At 43.3% G+C, this 9503-nt stretch overlaps 1 protein-coding gene across 1 annotated transcript in view; it reads left to right on the top strand.

Annotated features, from left to right (window-relative positions):
* Positions 1–4230: 4230 nt before the first annotated feature.
* MAP3K7CL (MAP3K7 C-terminal like) overlaps positions 4231–9503 on the top strand; it is a 45978-nt gene continuing 40705 nt past the window's right edge. Inside the window, exon 1 of the mRNA XM_085297814.1 lies at positions 4231–4392. The gene's annotated coding sequence lies outside the window, so the exon portion shown is untranslated. The remainder of the gene's footprint in view (positions 4393–9503) is intronic.

The raw sequence follows: 9503 nt of genomic DNA, 5'->3' as shown, positions 1-9503 counted from the left end.
CAGAGCCGTTGYCCCTCTGCCCGAGGGGGCTTCCTGAAATCGGGGCCTCATAAATAAGACCTCTCTCTGGGTTTCTAAAAGAGGATACGGCATTATGGAAAGGGTAACGTTTAGAGACTACTATATTATTGCTGGCTTTTTCTATGACTTTGTATTTTATTTGATGTAATTGAAACCAAAATCGATGATACATCTGACTTTCACAATATTTAAGCTGACTGAGTTCATGCTATTTTATTAAAAAAAAAGTCCATACTTTTTTGAAGCAGGTAAGATAAAGTTTCTTCATTCATTGTGCTACTTGTACGCTCACTACTCCTTTGTAAAGGGCCCCAAAGTGATGTTTTTCCTAAGGAACGTTGTCCATGTGGTAAAGTGGTAAGTAGTATCATGGTGAGTGATGTTGGCTCCATCAGAATCTTTCTTTCACTGTCTAGTTCAGCATGTTGCCTCCTGGGCATGTCTCTGAGTGCATTTAGTGATACACAGTCCAGAAATAGAGTTAAGAACTATCATAATCACTGATGGCAGTAGCCAGTCATAAAACCTTGCACACTCTAGTCTAGTGTTTGGCCTAACACATACATGACTTGTTCAAAAGGACAGAAAATGTCCTGATAGGAAGAGTAAGTGCAGTCAGCTCTCCATTACCCAGGGTAGCGGCAAATGATTGTGTACTACAGGACAAGCTGAAGAGCAGTTTGGAGGTACCCCTCAACATCTCTACAGGCAGTTTAAATTCAGACAAGATTAGCTGTTGTCCAGCATTGGAATATTTCTACATTACTGCCTGGTGCCTTTACCTCTGAGACAGCGAAGGTGCTTCTGTAGGGTGTTGCTTTAGTTTTATTAGTTTTGATTCTGTCACACACAATCAAATAACGCTTTTCTGAGATGAGACCTTCTAAGGCTCTAGAAGTGATACAGCTGCACATAGGCCATGCTGTATTTGAGCCTGTAACCCAACAGAGACAGAGTTGCTCCACCTCTGCAGCGTTGATAGACTGTCTAAAGATGAGTGGAAGTGCTTGATGTGCATCTATATAGTTTCTTAAAGAAATCTCAAAAGGAAACAGTTGATTTAGTTTTACATTATATAATTCTCAGAATTCAGCCAGCTTTAACATGGAACATACCATGACTATATAAAAAAAAGAGTGGTGATGAAAAGCAAACTATACATAAAGCATCCAAGAAATGCACACTGAAAATCCGTATGCAGTTCTGCTAGAAGAACTAGCGCGTAGGGGCAGATGACACTTGAAGCAGAGGATGGCCCTGACTGTTGTGGCCAAGAAGTCTGGGCACTGCAAAAGGAGGTGCTCAGGCTTGGGTAAGGAGAATAACACTATTCCTCAGCTCCGCAGTGCAGATAGGGAACGAGGAAATGCCTGTCCTATTCTATAGCCAAGGAGTTGTTTTTATAAAGCAAGTTCTGAAATCTGTTCTTAGCCATGGAGCTCTGAGAAGTGACTCCTAAGTCAATGCAGAAGACTTCTCATAGTCGAGAGCAAAAGGCTGGGATGTTGTATCCGTAGTCAAATGCATTCTAGTTACAGCTATTCACTGTAGGAGAGAGAGGGGAAAGATGCTTCAGTGGTTAGACTGCTGATCAGTACTTGCAGGATGGCTTTCAGTTSCCTCCTCTATGACTAACAGCCTACATGACCTCAAGCAAGTTTCTAGTGATTTATCAACACTTAAAAGTTCTATCATTTTTTTTTTTGCCATACATTTTCTGTTCTCTCTGCTGTTACTGGATATAGGTATCTTATTATTATGGCACTTGCTTGAGTACTTCCCCCCCCCCCCCCCCGGTAGGAAATAGAATGGTTTAATGATAAAGCGCATCTTAGAAGTTTTGCAAACTTCAGCCAGGAAGTCCATGACTGTTTTCTTGTAGGATCCTATCACTTGCCACACTACATCATTATAGGTGAAGCCCAAAATAGTAATGTTTTATATTAAAAAAAAAAACAAATCTGAGCTCATTGGTATACCCTGTTGTTATTTTCCTGACTTAATTTTCACCAAGACAAATAACAGAAGAATCAAGGCAATGGTAGGATGTTAAAGAAGTAGACTTTTATTGTTAAAAAACATTTCTCAATTTTGCATTCATTATAATATCTGTATAACAAAAAAGGCTGAGTATCTTTTCAGAACTTCTGAAATCTTTTCTTAGATTTTTCAGGGAAAGCCTCTCCAAAGCACTCATTTTCAGTACCTCTGTACTGAAAGTAGTACAGACCATAGTTAGTAAATGTTAGCTTAGTAAATAAACGCGAGGTTATTATTGCTTGACAATGTGGAGTTTTAAACTTGTGAGCATTCATCCGTATTCAGAACGTGGCTCTCCCTTTCTAAATTATCAATAATTAAAATGATGTTATTTCATTACTCGATTCTCTCAAGTGGTTATACGTGGTGAATGTAGCTTGCGTAGTGTTGGAACTAGACCAAAAAAACAAAGTCAGGTCATGCAAGCCAACAATAAGCATTGCAGGATTGCATGATACTTCTTTTAGGTCATCGGTGACTTTAGTTCCACTAAAGCAAGCAACTTGGGAGATGAAAGACTACTTATTCAGCACTTCAGCTATCCAGTTCACTTCAATTTAGGCATCTTTTGTTTGGAGAACTAAAATTATCCAATGTTTGTTTAATTCATAATATTGCAGGTTCATAAAGAAAGTGAATGGTGTTCTGTAATTCCACATTCCCCTTCCCTTCCACTCAAATCCTCTTTTGCTAAACAGCTGTGCATCTATATATGAACCAGGTTATGGAACTGATCTTACATTAAAACTAAGCCAAAAGAAGCCTGGTCAACTTTCAGCTTTCTCACTGCATGGCTGTACAGAAACGTGTGCTCACACAAGAAGGAATGAAGAGAGACAGAAGCAACCTCTTTCTGTGGCAGTGCTGCCTTATGTTATCTTAAAATATTTTTGGAACTGCCTTGTAGGTACAATACCCTCAATAAAGCTTATGCCAGCTACATTTTTTTAAACCAAAACGTCACTAAAGCTAAAGTACATACATTTGTATGTATATAACTATAAATATATACATATATGTGAGTGTGTGTGTGTGTGTATGTGTGTGTGTGTATATATATATATATATGAATCTATACTGAACTATCACTACAAATCACTAAAAACATCTCTGTTCTAACCAGGAGCTATTTGGGATTGGATGTCTAATCATGACTTTGTCTTGGCCTTGATCTTTTTTTAGCAACTCATCTATTCTGTTTATATTCTGCACAGATATTGCCATGCTAAAGGACCATCCAAAGGTCAGAGGTTTGGCTGTTGGCAGTTGGTTGCCCTTTCACCAGCCAAAATCTATTACTGTACAAATGGAAATCCCCGGCTTATCTGTAGGCACATGTTTGTTGAATTCTGGGATGGTAAAATTTAAACAATTTTGAGAAGTTCATGCAGAGGACAGAATGTTAAAGGACTTAATTTCTGGTTGCTTATTTAGCAGTGGGAACCTGAACAATTGGAAAATAAGAGATAGAAGAGTGTTTGGTGAAAGTATAATATCGTGTTTGCCAAACAATACTGATATTTGGCCAAAGAAAAATGTGAGTGGCATGTTGAGAGATGCACGAGGATCATACCTGGTTTTCACAGAATGTTATTTATACCAGAAACACAGAAGTGTGAACCTTGTAGGGCTCACAGGGCTGAATATTCAAGATGAACTTTAATCTCTTTGTAATAGCAGTTGTTACGTGAGCCTTTTGTCACAGTTTGTGCTTGTCTCCCTTATGGCATAATGCAAAGGAGCACTCTAGTCAACCTAAGAGTGCTTCTTAAGTCAGTGTTCCATAGCTTCTGGCTAAAATGCTGCTCACGTCCTGGACTTAGCTTGCTTGATGGTGCAGACAATTCCAAGCTAGATAGGAAAGCCAGATTTTGACGCTTTGTGTGTATTCCCTACCTCAGTGTATGTGCTTTCTGTTATAGCTAATCCAGTTAGCTTGGGTCACTCGAAAGCACTTCAGGAGATTTTAGAGGAGGAGTATTGCTCTTGCATGGGATCAATAGATGAAATTATYTGAAAATGTCAACTTACATTAAAATAGTATTGACAGTCCCCAGGTGATCTAAGGATCTGTTATACTAGATTCTACTTCACATGTAGCAAGAGTTTAGGTATTACTCTGAACAGGCAAGATTGGAAAGGATGATAGGCTCAGAATGGAAGTGATGTTTTTCCACTTTTGTATTGCAGGTCCAATCAGGGTGTAAAATCATGCTGTGAAAACATTGCAGTACACACTAAAGTACAATCGAAAAGCATCTGTGTAATGAAAGAAGGCAAAATTCTGGAGATCTTTCTGGTTTCATCTCATAAGGACACAAGCTTAACTAGGTAAAAATGACAATGTATTTTCCAGATTCTGGGTTCTGTTTTGGAGAAGTTCAAATCCATGGTCAGATAAGTCCTAGAACATCTCTGTAATATTCATTGTGGCCRTATGGGTACTTTCTGCAGTGGAGTACACAGCAGCCTGGAAAGGCAAGCCAGCTGCTATTACAAATTTGAGTATTCTCATTGGAGGGGAAAAGAATTTATAGTACCTTTGGGGATATTTGGAAACTCATAGCATCAGATTGACGAGCGGGAGAAATGTTCAGTCATTTTAGGCTGCACTTGCAAAAGGATCACAGAATCACAGAATCAGCTGGGCTGGAAGGGACCTCTGGAGATCATCTAGTCCAAGCTCCCTGCTCAAGCAGGGTCACTTAGAGCACGTTAGACAGGATTGCATCCAGGTGGGTTTTGAATATCTCCAGGGAAGGAGACTCCACAACCTCTCTGGGCGACCTGTTCCAGTGCTCTGTCACTCTCACAGAAAAGAAATTCCTCCTCATATTCAGGCAGAACTTCCTGTGTTACAGTTTGTGCCCGTTGCCTCTTGTCCTGTCACTGGGCACCAATGAAAAGAGTCTGGCCCCTTCCCCTTGACACCCTCCCTTAGATACTTATACACATTGATAAGATCCCCTCTCAGTCTTCCGAAGGGAAAAACTAGAACAATATGGCATGCTGGGGACTGAATAGCTAAAGATTTCTGCAGAAATAGCACCAAAATGAAGTCATGAAGAGTAAAGGAAATGACAGCTATCTGCATTCTCCTGGAAATAGGCTGCTATTCACCTGATTAGAATTTCCTTCAGTTCTGCAGACACTAAGCAGTACCTTTGCTAAGATATAGGACTCTGAGGTCAAGACTACAACTCATGTTGATTGGCACTGCAGGCGTTGAGGTGTGTGATTTTCTAAGTTTATCTTCACTGTGTCATGCCTTGACTTGGATGCCCAATTTGGAATTTTCTAAGGATGGTCTGAAACAGTACTAGATCTTCAGGACAAAGATGGAGATTTTTCTTAATATTTAGAACTTTGTTTCTCTACCCAATAAATTTAAAGACCTTGTCTAAGTAGCTCCAAATCTTGTTTTTCATATTGTCTCCATTATTATTTTGGGATTAATTTTAGGATTCTTAATTATATGTGATATGATTATACCTGTTGAGGAATCCAAGAGTCTCCAGAACTCTTATCAGTGTGAGTGTCCTGGCTCAGCTGTCTATGAATCAAGCCTGGGATGTGTAGAACACTCTGCTTCTTACTGCCAGCATACAGTGTGATCGTCAACATGATCTAGGGAACTTCCGTGTGTCCCATTATTTCCTGATACTCCATCAGCCCCATCTGTCTGCCAGCAGCAAAGGAAATTGGTCTCATTTGTGCTTGGTTATGAATCAAAAGAATTCCAAGGATGCCTTTGCAGCCCTTTTTACTGCACTGGATAACCTTCTTAGCTGTAATTAAGATTCATGAAGAGATACTACTACCACATGTTACATAGCAGGAAATCATGTCCTAGTGATAGCAAATGACTTGTCAAAGGCCGCAGAATGGACCCATGCCAAAATTAGGGACTACAGCACAAGACTTGTTCCCAGTATTGCATGCTAACTCCCAAAACTGTGACCGTTAACCATAGTCTGAGCAGCACAGTCATATCACTTACTGCCTAAAAAACTTTTAAGCTGAAGAATATACTGTTGTTACTTAACTTGTGTAGTGGAGAGAAAACATGTAAATTTCTATATTGATATGAGGTATAGCAATTACCAGCAGTTGCCTAAGCAGCACTAAAGCTGTGCAACACAGTTTACAAATAAAGAATAAGCAGTGAACATTTTTTTAATAAGCACCTTTGAAACAGTTACTTGTGAGTGTACCAATGTGGTAATACAGGTACAACACCAGAAATAATAGTTCAGGAAGTTAATTCGTGAGAAACCTGCAGGCATGACTACCTCTTTAAAATGCATGTATACCAATGCACGCAGCATGGGGAACAAACAGGAGGAGCTGGAGATCTGTGTGCAATCGCAGGGCCATGATCTCACTGCAGTCACAGAGACATGGGATAGCTCACGTGACTGGAATGCTGTCATGGATGGCTATGTGCTTTTTAGGAAAGACAGGCCACGAAGGCGAGGTTGTGGAGTTGCTCTTTATGTGACAGAGCAACAAGAATGCATCGAGCTCTGCCTAGGGAGGGAGGAGGAGGAGGCAGTTGAGAGCTTATGGGTAAAGATCAAAGGGCAGGCCAGCAAGGGGGGACACTGTTGTGGGTGTCTACTACAGGCTGCCTGACCAGGAAGAGAAAGTCGATGAGGCCTTCTATAGACAGCTGGAGGTAGCCTCACAATCACAGGCCCTGGTTCTCATGGGGGACTTCAACCACCCTGACATCTGCTGGAAGGACTACACAGCTAGGCACAAACAGTCCAGGAGGCTCCTGTAGTGCATTGATGATAACTTCTTGACACAAATGGTGGAGGAGCCTACAAGGAAGGGTGTCCTGCTGGACCTTGTCCTTACCAACAGAGAGGGACTGGTTAGTGATATGAAGGTTGTGGGCAGCCTAGGCTGCAGTGACTACGAGATGGTGGAGTTCAGGACCCTGCAGGAAAGAAGTAAGGCAACAAGCAGGATTGCAACCCTGGACTTCAGGAGAGTGGACTTCGGGCTCTTCAGAGACCTAATTGGTGGAATCTCATCGGTTAAGGCCCTAGAAGGAAGGGGGGTCCAGGAGAGCTGGCTAATATTTAAGCATCACTTCCTCCAAGCTCAAGAGCGGTGCATCCGTATGAGTAAGAAGTGCAGCAAAAGGGGCAGGAGACCTGCATGGGTGAGCAAGGAGCTCCTGGCCAAATTCAGACAGAAGAAGAAAGTACACAGAATGTGGAAGAGGGGACAGGCTACCTGGGAATGCAGTCAGAGTATGTAAAGATGCAGCGAGGAAGGCTAAGGCCCATTTGGAATTGAGTCTGGCAAGGGATGTTAAGGACAACAGGAAGGGCTTCTTCAAATACATCAGCAKCAAGAGGAGGACTAGGGAAAATGTGGGCCCACTACTGAATGGGGCGGGGGCCCTGGTGACAAGGGATACAGAGAAGGCAGAATTACTGAATGCCTTCTTTGCTTCAGTCTTCACTGCTAAGGGCAGCCCCCAGGAATCCTGTAGCCTGGATGTGAGGGAGAAAGTCCGGAGAAGGGAAGACTTTCCTTTGGTTGACAAGGATAGGATTAGAGACCTTCTGGGCAGGCTAGACATCCACAAATCTATAGGCCCGGATAGGATGCAGCCATGGATACTGAGAGAGCTGCTGGATGTTGTTGACAGGCTGCTCTCCATCATCTTTGAAAGGTCCTGGAGAACTGGAGAGGTGCCTGAGGACTGGAAGAAAGCCAATGTCACTCCAGTCTTCAAGAAGGGCGAGAAGGAGGACCCAGGCAACTATCGGCCAGTCAGCCTCACCTCCATCCCTGGAAAGGTGATGGAACAGCTCATTCTGGATGTCATCTCCAGGCATATGGAGGGAAAGAAGGTGATCAGGAGTAGCCAGCATGGATTCACCAAGGGGAAATCCTGCTTAACCAATCTGACAGCCTTCTCTGATGGAATGACTGGCTGGGTAGATGAGGAGAGAGCAGTGGATGTTGTGTACCTTGACTTCAGCAAGGCTTTAGACACTATCTCCCATAACATCCTCCTAGATAAGCTCAGGAAGTGTGGGTTAGACGAGTGGACAGTGAGGTGGACTGAGAACTGGCTGAAAGGCAGAGCTCAGAGGGTCGTCGTCAGTGGCGTGGAGTCTAGTTGGAGGCCTGTGGCTAGTGGCGTTCCCCAGGGCTCAGTACTGGCTCCCGTCCTGTTCAGCTTCTTCATCAATGACCTGGATGAGGGGACAGAGTGCCTCTGCAGCAAGTTTGCTGATGATACCAAGCCTGGAGGAGTGGCTGACACACCAGAGGGCTGTGCTGTCATTCAGAGAGACCTGGCCAGGCTGGAGAGTTGGGCAGAGAGGAACCTCATGAGCTTCAACAAGGGCAAGTGCAGAGTCCTGCACCTAGGGAGAAATAACCCTAGGCACCGGTACAAGCTGGAGGCTGACCTGCTGGAGAGCAGCTCTGCAGAGAAAGACCTGGGAGTGCTGGTGGACAACAAGTTGACCATGAGCCAGCAATGTGCCCTTGTGGCCAGGAAGGCCAATGATATCCTGGAGTGCATTGGGAAGAGTGTTGCCAGCAGGTCGAGGGAGGTCCTGCCCCTCCACTCAGCCCTGGGGAGGCCTCATCTCGAGTACTGTGTCCAGTTCTGGGCTCCCCAGGACAAGAGAGACATGGAGCTACTGAAGAGAGTCCAGCATAGGGCTATGAAGATGATCMGAGGGCTGCAGCACCTGCCCTATGAGGAAYGGCTGYGAGAGCTGGGCCTCTTCAGCCTGGGGAAGAGAAGACTGAGGGGGGATCTTACCAATGTGTGCAAGTATCTGAAGGGAGGGTGTCAGGGGGACAGGGACAAACTCTTTTCTTTGTCCCATGTGACAGGACAAGAGGCAATGGGCAGAAATTGAAGCACAGGAAGTTCCGCCTGAACGTGAGGGTGACAGAGCCCTGGACCAGGTTGCCCCGAGAGGTTTTGGAGTCTCCTTCTCTGGAGATCTTCAAGGCCCACCTGGATGCAACCCTGTCTAACATGCTCTAGGTGACCCTGCTTGAGCAGGGAGGTTGGACTAGATGATCTCCAGAGGTCCGTTCCAACCTTACTGATTCTACGATTCTATGATTCTATGAATATCTTGGAGGTTTATTTGATAAATAAATTACTGTACAACTGAACAGTAGCAACTAATGTTTTTACAGTGCTATGACAATATCTAAAGCTATATTAAGTACTGCATTACTCGTAAATACTCGTAAATACTCTTGTAAATACTGCATTTCTTTATCTGCTTGGATTCCACTATATTTGCAAAGTACTGGATCTGTAGCAGTTTTACATACTACACAATGAATGGGTTAAATGAGAACTACAAAGCTTAGTGAAGCAAAAGCTGTTACAACACACTGATGTAGCTTGGAACTGGAGCTTGCCATGTACAGGGATTGAAGGT

Source organism: Rhea americana, unplaced genomic scaffold (genome assembly GCF_003343005.1).
Source record: "Rhea americana isolate MKP2758 unplaced genomic scaffold, rheAme1 scaffold_130, whole genome shotgun sequence".
Lineage (NCBI taxonomy): Eukaryota > Metazoa > Chordata > Aves > Rheiformes > Rheidae > Rhea > Rhea americana.
This window is presented reverse-complemented; position numbering and strand designations above follow the sequence as displayed.